This window comes from Rhineura floridana, chromosome 6 (genome assembly GCF_030035675.1).
Source record: "Rhineura floridana isolate rRhiFlo1 chromosome 6, rRhiFlo1.hap2, whole genome shotgun sequence".
NCBI lineage: Eukaryota > Metazoa > Chordata > Lepidosauria > Squamata > Rhineuridae > Rhineura > Rhineura floridana.
In genome coordinates, this window is record NC_084485.1 from 121,761,955 (window position 1) to 121,777,810 (window position 15,856).

The 15,856-nt window shown below is 40.0% G+C and overlaps 1 protein-coding gene across 1 annotated transcript in view; it reads right to left on the bottom strand.

Moving 5' to 3' along the window:
* The window catches only part of TGFBR3 (transforming growth factor beta receptor 3), a 215,683-nt gene that overhangs the window by 198,732 nt on the left and 1,095 nt on the right, over positions 1-15,856 (bottom strand). The gene's annotated exons all lie outside the window — the stretch shown is intronic.

Consider the following 15,856-nt stretch of genomic DNA (forward strand, 5'->3'; position numbering starts at 1 on the left):
ATAAGGCCCTAGACAGCTCAAGACCAGGTTTCTTGAGCAACCACCTTATATACCCAATAGGTCACCCCTGTCTGCAGGAGAGCTTCTCCTGCAAGTTCCAAAGATATCAGAAGCCTGCTCCACAGTAACCTGGAGCAGAACCTTCAGTGTGGTTGCCCCTGTTCTGTGGAGCATGTTGAGATACAACAGGCATCCCCTGTCTGGACTTTTCAGAAACAACTGAAGGCATTTTTGTTATCTCATGCTTTCCCAACTGGATCAATAGGTCTCTGCCATGGGTCTCTATTTTGTATTGTTTCTAAAATTTATATTCTTTTTGTGATGTTTTTAACTGTTTCTCAGTTGTTTTTATTAAACTTTGTACACTGCCTTGACATATATATGTGAAAGGTGAAATAATGATGATAATAATAGATGAGGCATGGTCTTGCTGTGAAAGAAACCCTTACTCATGAGAGTTTGGAAAAGTTACTTTTTTGAACTACAACTCCCATCAGCCCAATCCAGTAGTCATGCTGGCTGGGGCCGATGGGAGTTGTAGTTTTAAAAAAGTAACTTTTCCAAGCTCTGCTCATGGTTCCTGGGTACTTTTTAAACATTTGGGGGAAATGTGTTCTGCAGTGCTGGGAAAAGATGAACATATACAGTCTAAGGGAAGAACTAGATGAGACCTCATGGTATCAGTGCATATTTTTGCATATTTCTAAAAGAGGCTGACTGGATCAGAGCTATATTAGTAGTGGAGGAAAACTAATTCTTTTCCTCCATGTTGTTTCCTGGATCGAAATTGCTCTCCCACAGTTAAATGTCCCATGGGGCAAAATATACTGAACGTACAGTATCTGTTCAGCAAATGTCTCCATCTCTCCCAGTTCAAACGGAACATACCAATAAATATATAAATATTTAGGTTTGAAACAATACCCCAGCCGCAAAGTGTTGTGTTACTTAGTTTACACACAATTGGAACCATGTGGTGAAAGGCAGACTAGAAGTATCACTTATAAAACTGGGCTGTATTCAGCTAAATTCTACTCAGAGTAGACCCACTGAAATTAATTGCCCTAAGTTAGTCATGCCCATTAACTTCAATGGGGATACTCTGAGTAGGACTTACTTGACTACAACCCAATAACATCCATAACAACATTTTACCTTTTGATTTCTATTTAGCTTAAACAAGTTGAAGTTTTGTTTAAAAATTAAGAACAAGAATTTCCTGGCTTTGGTATATCATATTCTTCCCAACTAAAATGCATGGTAAATGTACCATCTACAAATTCCATTACTCTCCATTTGATTTGGCTGAGACCATGACTGTACACACCTAAAACTAGCAAGTTAATCATCCAATCTATTCAGAATATAAAAATATACAGCAAGGGATTGGATCATGAATAACAAAAGAAACAAAGCCACAGCAGCAGGATACCTTTTACTGCTTTTTCTTACCATGCTAAAAAGGTCCGATCTAAGGCTGTGCCTCATAACCTTTGATGCAATTAGTGTTCAGAGATAATAACAGCTCCTAAAATAGTCTAAACAAAGCTTCATTGGGAAACTCCCTATCAGAAAACAAACCATTTTAATCTCTACCAAACTAAAATCAGAAAGAAGCCAGGTTGCTTTAGGAATAAAAAGACAGTTGTGCAACTGCTCACACTAAGAAAGTTCACAAATGGTGTTGACCATGAGCATTTGCAAGACATGTTGAACCTCAGCATTTGCAAAAACAAACAAACACACGCACAAAAACAAACACGCACAGTTAGGAGTTTGTTTATTGAACAAAAACATAGTCCTTTAATCTCTAGAACAACTAAAGCTACATTTTAGTGCTGGGGTTAAGAAGAAAATGCTAGACAGTAAGATCAATGCAGCTAACGTTCAATAAAGGTGATTACCCAGACACTAGATGAGATGCACATAACTGAATCAGGAAACTTCTCCCACACATGTGGAAAAGGCTTCTAAGTTTCAGTACCTCTAAAACAGTAAGTCAAAAGGTGCTTCCTCTGTATAGCAGTCATCCCTCCACCATCTAACTGTGCCTTGAGCTAATCATTATAAGCCTGAAACTGAAATCCTTGCTTTTGAAGGCAAGAGAAGGAAAAGGAGGAGGATGCTTTTATCAAAGGTCACAATGACATGTTTTGCCACCCAAGAACAAGGAAAAGAAATGCCAAGACAGGAGCTAAAACTTAGAGAGCATCACAGAGAGAAGGATCTACAAAATATTTGGTTGGATATGAAAAAATATGCCTAGTTGTATTACTGCTCAAATAAAAAAGCCAGTCTTCGCATGAGCACGTCCTTAACAAAAACTGTCCAAGGCACTGAAACGGGTCACGTTTTTCCACAAAGCAGAAGCAAATCAGGTTGAGAAAATGGGTACTTTGAGCTTCAGAACATACATACTAAACTATTTGTATAAGGAAGAAGCGTCCTTTTTTTGCCTTGCAGTCTGGTGAGAAGGGCTGACTTTATCGGATCTTCATCAGCTGCATCAGCATCCAAAGTTAATTGTGGAGCCTCAGATCTAGATCAGCTAGCAGTTGGCTGCAGTAAGTGTTTCCCCCGGGTAAATAACCATCAGCTAAAATCAGGGATGCAGAACCTTTTTCAGCCTGAGGACCACATTGTCTTCTGGGCAACTTTCTGAGGTGGAGGTGGAGGCAAAAGTGGGCAGAACAAATGTAAATGTTACCACTGTATGGTAGGCTAGTTTCTACATACACTTGGGCAGATCCATACCATACATTTAACCACATCCAACACATATTTAAAGCATATGACTTCCCCCCAAAGAATCATGGGAACCACCGTTTTTTAAGGTTGCTGGGAATTTGTAGCTCTGTGAGGGGGAAACTATGGTTCCCTTGATTCTTTGGGGGAAGTCATATAATTTTAATGTGCATTAGATCGTACTTTAAATGTATGGGGTGTGTCGGCCCACTTACACATCCCTCTGAATCCTTCAACCAAACACATTCCAAACAAGATAAACACTCAGGATGAGAAGCAGGGTCAGTGAGTGGTATGGCCTAAGGAAGGTGGTGGCCTGGGGAAAGTCTGAAGAAGTGTTCAGTATCTACCATGCACAATACATGTGTTCTGCATAGCAATTCACTTGCTCCCCCACCCCCCAACAGCCTCTTGCTGCAACGGAAACTGCAAGTACAGTATCCAGCCTTCACTAAATTTACATAGTTGTGATTAAATCAACCAAAAGTAAACTCATAGCCTGCTCTGCCATCGTTTACAGCTGAGGCACAGACTCACAGATACGTTTTTAAAAGAAAGGAAGAAAGAAAACTAGCTAAATGCAGATCATGACCTTCAGATAAGCTATTCTCTTGCAATCTAAAGAGGTCTCTTTCAAGGTCTCACATAGCAAATTTAATCTCAAATTCTTATCACTAAACCTTCATTACATGAAAAAGCTGAGAAACTGGCTTGGGCCATCTGCTTAAGCTTTAGTTAAATGCTTCCTATTGAAAAAAAAGGATATTTATCAGAGTGAAAACCTTTTGGCATTGAAAAAATACATATGCTATTGGGATGAACTGTTCCCACAATGTATATGAAGAGCTGCAACTGGCATTAATGATCCACATATAGTTCAGGGGGGTTTTTTTGCTTATACAGCAAACAGTTCAGCACAGTAACCTTCTCAGGGGCTTTGCATATATCTACACTAGGAGGATACACTCTGCTTTCAGCTACAATGCATCGATTTAAAAATGTGATGCTCCCAGGGAGAAAATAACGGCATTTTTGATGGAAAGAGTCCAAGAAACTGATCCAAAGGTAATCCCAAAAGTGCTTTCAGCATTGAGCTGCTTTTTGGTCCAGTGAAACTATAAAAGAACTAATTGCACTTAAGCCATCATGCCACTGAATGATAGCCACTATAGAGACACTATAGTAGGGAGGCAAATGTTTTTCCAGTCTGTGGTCTCCATAGGTGGTGAGCTATATCCAAGCCCACACACACAGACACACACACACACATAACCAGGGATCTGCAGCCACGCACATATACGTGGAAGAAGCTACTACTGAAAGGAAATTTCACACAGGTCAGACTGCCTAGTTTAATGAAACTAATTAATATCTCCTTGTCTTCTTGCACTGGGTGTAATGTAACAGTCTTCACACTGTTCACCAATCATGCATTTGGGCCTGGTAGAAGTTTTGAAAATCCCCCCATCGTTGCAAAGGGATGTTGCCCACAACAAACAATACATGCATGTGTTTTTATTCTTTTGCAAACCTTAAACACTTACATGTAGATCTCTAAATGCTACTCTGTCATTTAAGAAGTTCCCCCCCCTCCTTGCCCTGAATGAAACTGATGAGGTTGGGATTCCTTGCCATTCAATCTTGTCAGTTTCACCAACACCTTCACTTGCAGGCCTAAAGAAATCAACTGCAATTAGGATAGAAACCTACAGGCTTTTCTTCCCATAGTGAGTTTCTTCCCTCCCATTCCATATGTACAGACATCAAGCTACAAATGCTGGATAAGGGCTGCTGCCATTGTATAAAATTAAGGGGGAAATTCCTACCAATGATCTTCAGATATTACTGCCTGTAAGCAGCCTTAATGTATGTGGATCAATGTCCAATACATATATACTGTTTCAAATACTGTAGAATCCTCAAACTGCCTCACTGGAACATTTTAAAGGTGCAGAACAGGGTTGGGGTACCTGCGGCCCTCCAGTTGTTGTTGGACTCCAACTCCCATCATTCGGAAATTACAGTTGGCTCAAAATGCAGCAGCCAGAATGTTAACTGGGGCAAGGTGCAGGGAGCATATCACCCTGTGCTTTATCTTTTTTTATATCATTAATTTTTATTCAAATTTTCAAAGACAAGAAACAAAACAAAACAAAAACAATTAAACAATAAAATAAAATGTTGACTTCCGATTTGTCGCAGATCAGTTATAGGTCTACAATATATAACAATCTTATCTCTAAAATTATATTATAAAATCACTTTCCTCCAGTAGTTATCTTAATTAATCATCAAATCTCATAAACATTATTTTATTCTTTCCACAAAAAGTCCAAGAGAGGTTTCAATTCCTTGAGAGATATATCTTTCAATTTTTCTCCAAATAAACATATCGCTTAATCCATCTAATTCAAATCTGTTAGGCCCAATAATTTCAATAGCCATTCTTCCATTATCTATATTAATTCCATCTTCCATCTTCAATAATCCTATTAAGTCCAGTAATTTCAGTAGCCATTCTTCCGTTATCAGTATCCCATAATAATCTTGTTGTCATAGCCATAGTCCAAGCAAACATATCAATTAATCCATCTCGTCAAATCTGCCAAGTCCAATAATTTCCACAACCATTCTTCCATTATCAATATTAATTCCATCTTCCATCTTCAATAGTCCTGTTAAATCCAGTGGTTTCAGTATCCATTCATCCATTACCAGTATCCCATGATGATCTTGCTGTCATAGCCATAGTCATATAACAAGAGTCTGATGGGAATTTCCCCCATCACAAATATGTCCTTGCCATCAATTCTGAATATGTTGTTGAAATATTGTTGTAAAGTCACATCTCTGCTCTGGGTGCATCTCTGCTCTGTCACATATTTGTAGTTAATTCCATAACTTTTTTCTATATCAAGCCCCATCACATCATTCCAGTCAAGAATTCTGAGTATGTTGCTGAAATATTGCTGCAAAGTCATATCTCTGTTCTTCTTTTTTACAAAATGCACTGGCTCATTTCTTAAGAGTTTCTCCACTGTCACATATCTGTAGCCAACTCCATAGATTTTTTCTATGTCAAGCTCCATCATATCATTCCAGTCCAGAAAATTATCCAAGACATTGATAACTTTACCACCAAAATCTTCATTAATTTCTTCAGAGACAACGTTGAATTCCAAACAGTAAACTTTATTTCTAACATCCATAAACTCCAAATCTTTTTCCAATTTCACATTTGTTCCAATCACCAGGGCTTGTAGCTTCCCTATCCCATCAAACTCCTCTCTCACAGAATCCATTGTTTCTTTAAGCTCCTGCGTCATTTTGTTAAATTCAATTTTTATCTCCTGTCTACCCTGTCTCAGGGTTTGTTTCGTTATCTCAATCTCAGCCATTATTTTCTGAAACATAATTTCTTCCATGGTCTCAATCACTTTCCTGGTTGTCTTTCTTAAAACCACAGAAACAAAAATTATTTCAGCCACAATTGGGTTAATGTTCCAGGCTTGCTTATATCAGTGTAGACATTACAGCCTGCCTTATCTCTATGTATTCAGGAATACAAAAACAAACTTAGTTCCCAACATCAAAACAATTAGTGGCGTCGTGAACAAGCAGATTCGTCAAAATGAAATAGACCAAAAAAAAAGTTTTTGTTCCCCCCTCCTCGAAATAGAAATCCCTCTTCCGTTGGTATCTTTAGAATGCACCTCCAGGACAGCTTTTTGCGATAAAAACAAAGATAAGCTTTTTCGATTTCTTTCCTCCTTAATTTCGTTAGTGAAAGAGAAAAGCCATAAACTCACCTGGAAGATCTTCACAGCTGATTCATTGACAAATCTCTTTTTTGCTACACCAATTTAAACTAAGTAAAAAAAGAAAATAGAAAGGATGCTTATCTGCCTGTTGAAGTCCGTTTTTCTTTAAAGAAAAGATAAACGTGTCGCTGTAATCAGCAAGAGCTTGATGAAAGTCCGTCCGGCATTGCAGTTTGAACCTTCTCTCATAAATAAATGAAATCCAGTCCTCCCCACAAAAACAGGCTTTATGGTTAATCTCTACGTTTCTCCCTGACCGGGAGAAAATCTTTACCAGTCAAAAAGAACATTGTGACTGATTTTAAAGCTGAAAAAGCTTCTTCTGAGACAAGAGCTCATCTCAGAGGCAACACAGGCAAAGCAACCCTTCCCGGAAGTTCACCCTGTGCTTTATCAACTCCACTGACCCCCAATTTGTTTCCAGGCCCAATTCAAAGTGTTGGTTTTGACCTTTACAGCTCTAAACAGCCTTGGACCAATGTACCTGTGGGACCGCTTACGCCCATACGTACCTGCCCGGGATTTAAGAACATAAGAACATAAGAAGAGCCTGCTGGATCAGGCCAGTGGCCCATCTAGTCCAGCATCCTGTTCTCACAGTGGCCAACCAGGTGCCTGGGGGGAGCCCGCAAGCAGGACCCGAGTGCAAGAACACTCTCCCCTCCTGAGGCTTCCCGCAACTGGTTTTCAGAAGCATGCTGCCTCTGACTAGGGTGGCAGAGCACAGCCATCATGGCTAGTAGCCATTGATAGCCCTGTCCTCCATGAATTTGTCTAATCTTCTTTTAAAGCCATCCAAGCTGGTGGCCATTACTGCATCTTGTGGGAGCAAATTCCATAGTTTAACTATGCGCTGAGTAAAGAAGTACTTCCTTTTGTCTGTCCTGAATCTTCCAACATTCAGCTTCTTTGAATGTCCACGACTTCTAGTATTATGAGAGAGGGAGAAGAACTTTTCTCTATCCACTTTCTCAATGCCATGCATAATTTTATACACTTCTATCATGTCTCCTCTGACCCGCCTTTTCTCTAAACTAAAAAGCCCCAAATGCTGCAACCTTTCCTCGTAAGGGAGTCGCTCCATCCCCTTGATCATTCTGGTTGCCCTCTTCTGAACCTTTTCCAACTCTAGAATATCCTTTTTGAGATGAGGCGACCAGAACTGTACACAGTATTCCAAATGCGGCCGCACCATAGATTTATACAACGGCATTATGATATCGGCTGTTTTATTTTCAATACCTTTCCTAATTATCGCTAGCATGGAATTTGCCTTTTTCACAGCTGCCGCACACTGGGTCAACATTTTCATCGTGCTGTCCACTACAACCCCGAGGTCTCTCTCCTGGTCGGTCACCGCCAGTTCAGACCCCATGAGCGTATATGTGAAATTAAGATTGTTTGCTCCAATATGCATAATTTTACACTTGTTTATATTGAATTGCATTTGCCATTTTTCCGCCCATTCACTCAGTTTGGAGAGGTCTTTTTGGAGCTCTTTGCAATCCCTTTTTGTTTTAACAACCCTGAACAATTTAGTGTCGTCAGCAAACTTGGCCACTTCACTGCTCACTCCTAATTCTAGGTCATTAATGATTTAAGATCATCTGCCTCTGGGTGCCTGGAATGAAAGATGTTTGACTGCCAGGCATGTAGGAGAGAGCCTTTTCAGCTGTGGCCCCCAAGCTTTGGAATACCCCATCCCAAGAAGCCCACTCTGCTCCCTCCCTGATGGTTTTCTGGAGACTTCTGAAAACCATCTTGTTCCAGGAGAGACTTTGGGAGGGACTGAAGGTAGAGCCTGAACTGATTTTAGCCTTCTATTTTAATTTTACCTCTTTAGTCCCTTCACTATCACTCCCCTATATGTGTGTGTGTATTTTATGTATTTTAATTGTATTTATGTATTTTAATTTATTGTAATGTTTTTGTGATCTTTACTGTGTACAGTTTTATTATGTATGTGTTCAATTTTATTGTAAGCCGCCCTGAGTGCCCTACTATAGGCAGAAGGGCAGGATAGAAATATTTTAAATAAATAATAAATAAACCATCCCTGACCACTGGCCATGCTGGCTCATGCTGATGGGAGTTGGTGTCCAACGACGTCTGGAGGGCCACAAGGTTCCCTACCACTGGTGTAGAATGCACATTTATACTCTGGCCAAATTATATGCTACGCATTCGACAATGGAATTATCTATTGGTTTTAAAGAGTGTATTCTAAAAAGGTTTGTATAGTGGTTTGACTATTCAGTCTTCATTTTAATAAATACATGGAAGATACTTCTTAGTGAATATTTGAATTACCTTTTTCCTATCATTGTATGTGCTTCCTTATATTGAGCGAGGACATTAGTTCATGCAGGGATGGGGATCCTGTGGCTCTCCAGATTTTGTTGTTGTTGGACTACAACTCCCATCATTCCTGGCCATAGGCTATGCTGGCTGATGGGAGTTGACATCAAACAACATCAGAGGGTATCTACTTTGACTGCCAGGGGCGTCCTGGTGTCTCAGACAGAAGGGATCTCTCTCAGTACCTGCTACCTGACATACTTTAGACTGGAAGTTCCAGGGCTCAAATGTGGGATCTTACACATGCAAAGTATGTGGTCTACTACTGTATTATTTATAGTCCTTCCCATTCTAATAACAGAATAAGAACTAAATATATAATCAAAGGGAGTCATAAAAGTCATCAGAGAGGAACACCAAAACAGTATTTGCTAGAATGTCAGTATTTTATAGTCAAAACAACAGACAAGGAAGGGTATGAAGCTTAGATCTACATGGCAAATGATTACTAGTGACGCATACCCACATTTAAAGTCAGCACTGTGTCAATTCAATAACACTTGATGAATAGAACTGTGGCATTTACAGATTATTGTCCTTTTCCCAGCAAGCACTTGGAGACTATTTGTAGCTTTCAAGATTTACAACACTAATTAAAATCCTGCAGAATTTTTCACTACATTCAGCAGTGTCTTGAGAGTGTATCACAGAAATCTGCTGGAAATGTGCTTGCTTTACTATCAGGCACAGACGGGCGACATGTTCTGAAAGCAAGAGGTAAGCTGATCTTGCAAGCCCCATCATGGCCCATGACACCTTGTTACTGGACCAGGCCAAGGTGGCAGTCAGATCAGCTCCTCCCAGTTGATACAACAATAAGGCTGTGTGCATCTCATAATGAGTGTTTGTTGCGAGTGCCAAGAAACAACAGAATTAACTCTCATTCCACAACTTTTACTTCCTTACAGAACCTATACCAGCAACCTTAAAATATAATGTTGGCTGTGTTTTCCTGTTTCCTCTCTTTCTTTGACCTGATTGCCCCCCAGGGCAAGGACAAAAAAAAATGAGCTTCAACAGGAAAAAAATTATTGTTTTTGTCTAAACCTTCTGGGGGCTTGGGCAGTAGCTTTTCCTGGCTTACAGAGGCTGCAGGGAGATTCTGAGAGCCCTGCTGAGGATGAGTGTCTAAAGTTATACATGCAAGACTAGGATTGCTTACTGTTTGGCACCTACCATACCATCAAGGAACTGAGAAGTGGTAAAAAGACAAACTTTCACTCTGCTTATCCATTGACTGGCAATACAGGAAGAGTGTTTTGGTAAATAAAATAGGTGCAGGTGGTCAAATAATGTAGGTTAGCATCTTCTAAAACAAACAAGCTGACAAAATGAACACGTCACCTCACAGTCCAATCCTACATGTTCAGAAATAAGTCCCACCAAGTTCAATGGGACTTTATTTATTTATTTGATTTCTATTCCGCCCTTCCTCCCAGTAGGAGCCCAGGACTAAATCCCAGGTGTGGGTACAAGACTGCCGCATAAATTAATGGGTATATGGCTGTATTGGTGAAAACTTGCCATTTCAAAAAAATCTTCAATAATGAAGGGGAAATGGATGGTTAAGAAGTAGGATAGCACAAACCTGTTATCCAGACCAACTGCACAAAAAGTATGTAGCATGAAAACAGTGGTAGAATATCAAGTGTGGATTGTATCAACTCATTGCATGATTTCCTACAGCATTATCATGCAAAACACTGCTAGTACTGCTTTGAAGCCACATCTCCAAAGTCAAATTAGAACACTACTCCAGAGCTCGGATGCAACTATGGTAAATCTACTTTTAAAGACACACAGATCTGCTCCTGTCACGTTCCATTTGGCCTGAAAACTCTCCCACCACTGAGAGAAAGTCCCTTTTCCCAGAGAAAGCCTGGGAGAAAAGATAAACTTTGCAGCGTGCCCTAAAGGTCACTATCCTTGTGCTCTAGTAACCAACTAGGGAACACAAGTCCAAGATGAAGATCTTCACTGCAACGTTCTGCTCTGCTGGACTCTCCTAAATCTGTAATCTTATACCCACTTTCCTGGGACTAAGCATCATTAAACTCAATGGAGCTTGCTTCTGAGTGGATGTGCATAGGATTGCACTGTAAAAGCTTGGCTTTAATTTCTCAGCAGCTCTGACACCATGATGCAGGAACAGAAGCAATCTATGCCACAGCTAGGATCTGAATCCCTGGCAATGGACACACTGAGTGAGGGCTAGTCATAATAAGTACTGTTTTTCCATTATTATTGTAGGAGCAGTAATTAAAATGTGGCAGAGATTTTTTAAAAAAATAAATACCGTATGTACTTAAGAACAGTTAACACTGTAAGCTTAATACTAAACACACTGCATATTATCTAAAAGGTATCAAGTGTTATTTGAAATAACTAAAACTAAATAAAGGTGGTCAACTGATTTATTTATTTAATTAATTAAGGGCAGAATCATGACTCTGCATTCATTCATTTCAGACCCCTTGCAAGAAAAACAAGGTGGGAATATGACCCTGTTCTGTTCAAATATCTACTTCATTTTGCTTTATTCTGAAAATCAGTTCAGAACCTATTATGAAATTGCTTTTAATCAAGTAACCAGCGGGATAATAAAATCTCTGTTCAAATAATTTTAATATATTTCTACAAAGGTCATCGTCTTAACATCTGGAAAAGCCAAGTTGTAACCAGGAGCATAGAAAGCTGCTTTTCACCAGGTCAGGCTATTTCACAATTTAGCCTAGTATTGACTATTCCAAACCTTCCCCAGTCTAATGCCCTCCAGATGTTGTTGGACTACAACTCCCATCATTCCTGCCCATGGGCCATGTTGACTGTGGCTGAAGGGAATTGGAATCTAACAACTAACATGTGGAGGGCTCCAAGATTGGGAAGTTCTCAATGCTCAGGCAGCAGTCTTTCCCACTCTCTATCTCACTGTTCTTCAAGCTTGGGTCCCAAGATGCTTTTGGACTACAGCTCCCATCATCTTTGGTCATTGGTTAAGCTGACTGAGGCTGATGGGAGTTGTAGTCCAACAATATCTGGGGACCCAAGTTTGAAGAACAGTGCCCTACCTGATGATTTTAACTTGAAGTGCTAGGTATTGAACCTTGGGGCTTCTTTATGCCAAGTTATGGTCAGGATTCAGCGCTGCCCAGAACTCAAACTTGAGGTCTCCTCAGGTGAGAAGCAAGGGGAGCAAGACTCTCTAGAAGATCTCAGAACTGCCAGTGATCCTGAGGAGCCATCTCATAAGAAATGTTGGTGTTTTATATGAATTTTTGATGGTAGAATGTATTTATGTTTTTAAATGTAAGTCACCTGGACACCTTTTAGGTAAAAAGCAACTAATAAGTCAAATAATAAACAAGCAAACAAACAAGATTTGGACATCTCTACCCTACACCAGGCAGTCTTGGATCTCAGACTTCCCCCATGGCAAGAGGAGCATAGACGTTTGCAAGCCAGGCAAGAATGCTGCCGAAGTAACCAGTTAGCTTCCTGTAAGGCTATTCAGGAAGGGGAGGAAGCACATGAAAACTCCTCTATGGATCAGGGCCTGATTGAGCATCAGCAAGGGGTGGAGCCTCCAGGTCCTATTTATTTATTTTATTTATTTATTTTATTATACTTGTATACCGCCCCATAGCCGAAGCTCTCTGGGTGGTTTACAGTAACTAAAAACATTAAAACAAATACAATTTAAAACAGATCTTATAAAAACAATTTAAAAAATTAAACAGTATAAAACACATGCTAAAATGCCTGGGAGAAGAGGAAAGTCTTGACCTGGCGCTGAAGAGATAACAGTGTTGGCGCCAGGCGCACCTCGTCACAAATATCATTCCATAATTTGGGGGCCACCACTGAGAAGGCCCTCTCCCTTGTTGCCATCCTCCGAGGTTCCCTTGGAGTAGGCACCCGGAGGAGGGCCTTTGATCTTGAACGTAGTGTACAGGTGGGTTTGTATTGGGAGAGGCGTTCCATCAGGTATTGTGGTCCCAAGCCATGTCAGTTCCCAGTCTGAGCTGCTTCATTGCTAAAGCAACAGCTCCAAGTTCCACCCTTCCTGGCTTTGGGAAATGGGACAGCCGTGTGCTCTTCCACTGAGTTGTGGTCCCTCCCAATTAAAATGAATAAACATTATTTAATGCATCATCTTCTTAGAGGACAGATATTGCTTACAAGATACAATCCGCAGCATAATTAGTATTACACAGGGATCAGTCCTGATATTTATTATTATATAAAAAAATAGTGCTTCACTGCTATAGGAATACGGGTAGCTGCCTTATGCTGAGTCTGAACATGCGTGGGATCAGATTATAAAGGTTCAGATGGAAATGATGGATAGGTTGGCTCAAAACCCAACTCTCACTCAGTTTAATGGGACTTACTCCCAAGCATGCCTAGGATTGGACTCCTTGAGGCAGATGCAGCTACAATACATTTCTGGACTATCATCTTTTGCCCCACCAGGGCATTTAAGCTTTACACAGTTGTGACACCCAGAAATTTTGTGAGTGAAATTTTTCTCAATACTATAACGATAGGTGTTGGTACACTGCACCCACAGGGAAAAGGTGCACTGACAAAATTTCTGCTGCTAATGTCATAGGAGCCCTGCTTGAAAAAAGGTTGGCAGAAATCATCGAAATGCACAAGACTGATGCATTGTTATGAAATACACAGTTATTCTTTTGCAAATCTGAGATAGATTTATGCAGAAGAAACAACAGGATAATGCTAAAGACTAAAATAGTGACACAGGAACCCTGGCAGACAAAAAAAAGTTTGCAATCATATTATACTTTCAGGCTTCAGCGACAGACATTTGCCCAACCATATGCATACCATGATATCCCTTGCTCCTACTTTTCACCACCAATCAGTTATTTCCACCCTCTCAACATGCAATCAAGCAACTAGGAGCAGCAAGCCTAATTTCCTTGTAGTCAAGATGAATAAGTATATTTTAGCCATCTGATAATAAAAACCTGCATTCATGGTAGTAAAATTGACAATGTCACATTTATCCCAACAAAGCAATTATGTTAACATCTGCTAAATACAGTGCTGTTATTCAAAAGATCCTTAAACATACACATCTGCAAGAGTTGCATTCAGTGCCACAGTGACTATCCCCATTATAGTGACATGTCATAATTACTGTGCAATCCCATACATATCTATTCAGAATTTAGTCTTGTTCTTTTCAATGGGACTTGCTTACAGGGAAGTGGGTATAAGACAGCTTCATATTGAGTTCAATGGGACTTATTCCCAGATAAGTGAGTAAACACAATGTGACTTTGAGTAGACATACATGGGACAAAGAAGAAGAACCAGGAAGACAGTGTTTCCCGCTTGTGCAAATTATATAAGGGAAAAATCAGAAGTAAGGGACAGGCTTTTTAAAGCCCTTGAAATACGTAACGCCCAACCACCCTACTTTGGCTATAAGTAATTGATAAATACAACCCTGACATGCAACTTTGTATTAACTTACAGTGTTGTACTTCTGTAATAAAAGATGTAGCCACAAGAATGAAACAGCAGTAATCAGAAGGATATCATTTTGTACAACTCATCCAAAGGACATATCATACTAGTTGCTCTCTCCAATTCAGTTAATACCACAAAACCACAAATGGCAAACCTACACTCGAAAATTTATAAACCAGACTTGCTGTCCTGGAATGACATCGGCTTACAGCCCAAGTGTGTGTATGTTTACTCAAAATAACTCACAATGTATTCAGCGACTCTTACTCTCAGGTAAGTGAGCATGAGATTGAGAGTGTAACTTTCTTGAACACATGAACTTAAAAGCCAATATTCTGGCTCTCCCAGCAAATCTAATATACACTCCTAATTGTCCAATCCTATGCAAGTTTATTTGGAAGCAAGTCCCAGTGAGTTCAACTAAGTGTGCAACATAGGATTGCAGCCTCAACTTCTTTCCATCCATATCTCTCTTTTTTTGGCCACTTGATTCAATTTATTCTGGACCCACACCCAAGAGAGAAACTTAAGAAACCTTCCTAAGGTTACACAAGAAGCCTGCAGCAAGCTGTAAACAAAATTAACCTAACACTGGAGTTTTAAAAACAAAAGGAAAATCACCATTCTGACAAATCCAAATTGGAGCATTACGTTGCATTTTTTGCTACACGATTTAAACATAGTGATGTATTGCTGTTAAGTGAGAGTATAGTCCCTGAAGCTTTTATTAAAATCTAAACATAGCAAGGGTGACATAGTCCAGATACTTTACAAATGAAGCCTGTAATCATAGCCAAGAACTCAAAAGTGTAATAGTAATAGTTGTGCAATAGTAAACAACACAGAGAAGGAAATATAACTGCTTTTGTCACTTGCCTGAATGCTGAACTGCACAGAATCAAACATCATTTTACATCCTAGAGCCAATTTTCTATGGTTAATTAGACCAAAAACTCCTGAACCGATTTGTTGTTGAAAGGAATATATTTTACTGCCAACTATAAGTTTACTCTAGGTATAATTGAATAGAACCCAGTGACCCTACTCTGATGCAAACAATTTGCACACTGGTACTGTGACATTTGGCTTGCAGCCTTGCTCTAGAAGTCTGCCATGCTACTCAGTAATAAAGCAGCGATGGCAGAGTTAGACTGAACTTGATGCACTCAGGCAGATTGTTCTGAGGAACAGCCATAGCTCTAGAGCACTTGCTTTGCATGCAATAGGGCCCAGGTTCGCTCTCCATGGCATCTCCAGGTGGGGCTGGAAAAGTCCCCTGCCAGAAACCCTGACAAGCCACTGCCAGTCAGTGTGTACAAGACTGAGCTAGATGGATCAACGGTCTGACTCAGTATAAGGCAGCTTGTTATGTTCCGACGAAATAGAAGGGAAATGATTACAGGCTTACACAAAGAGGACCCCACCGACGAGGC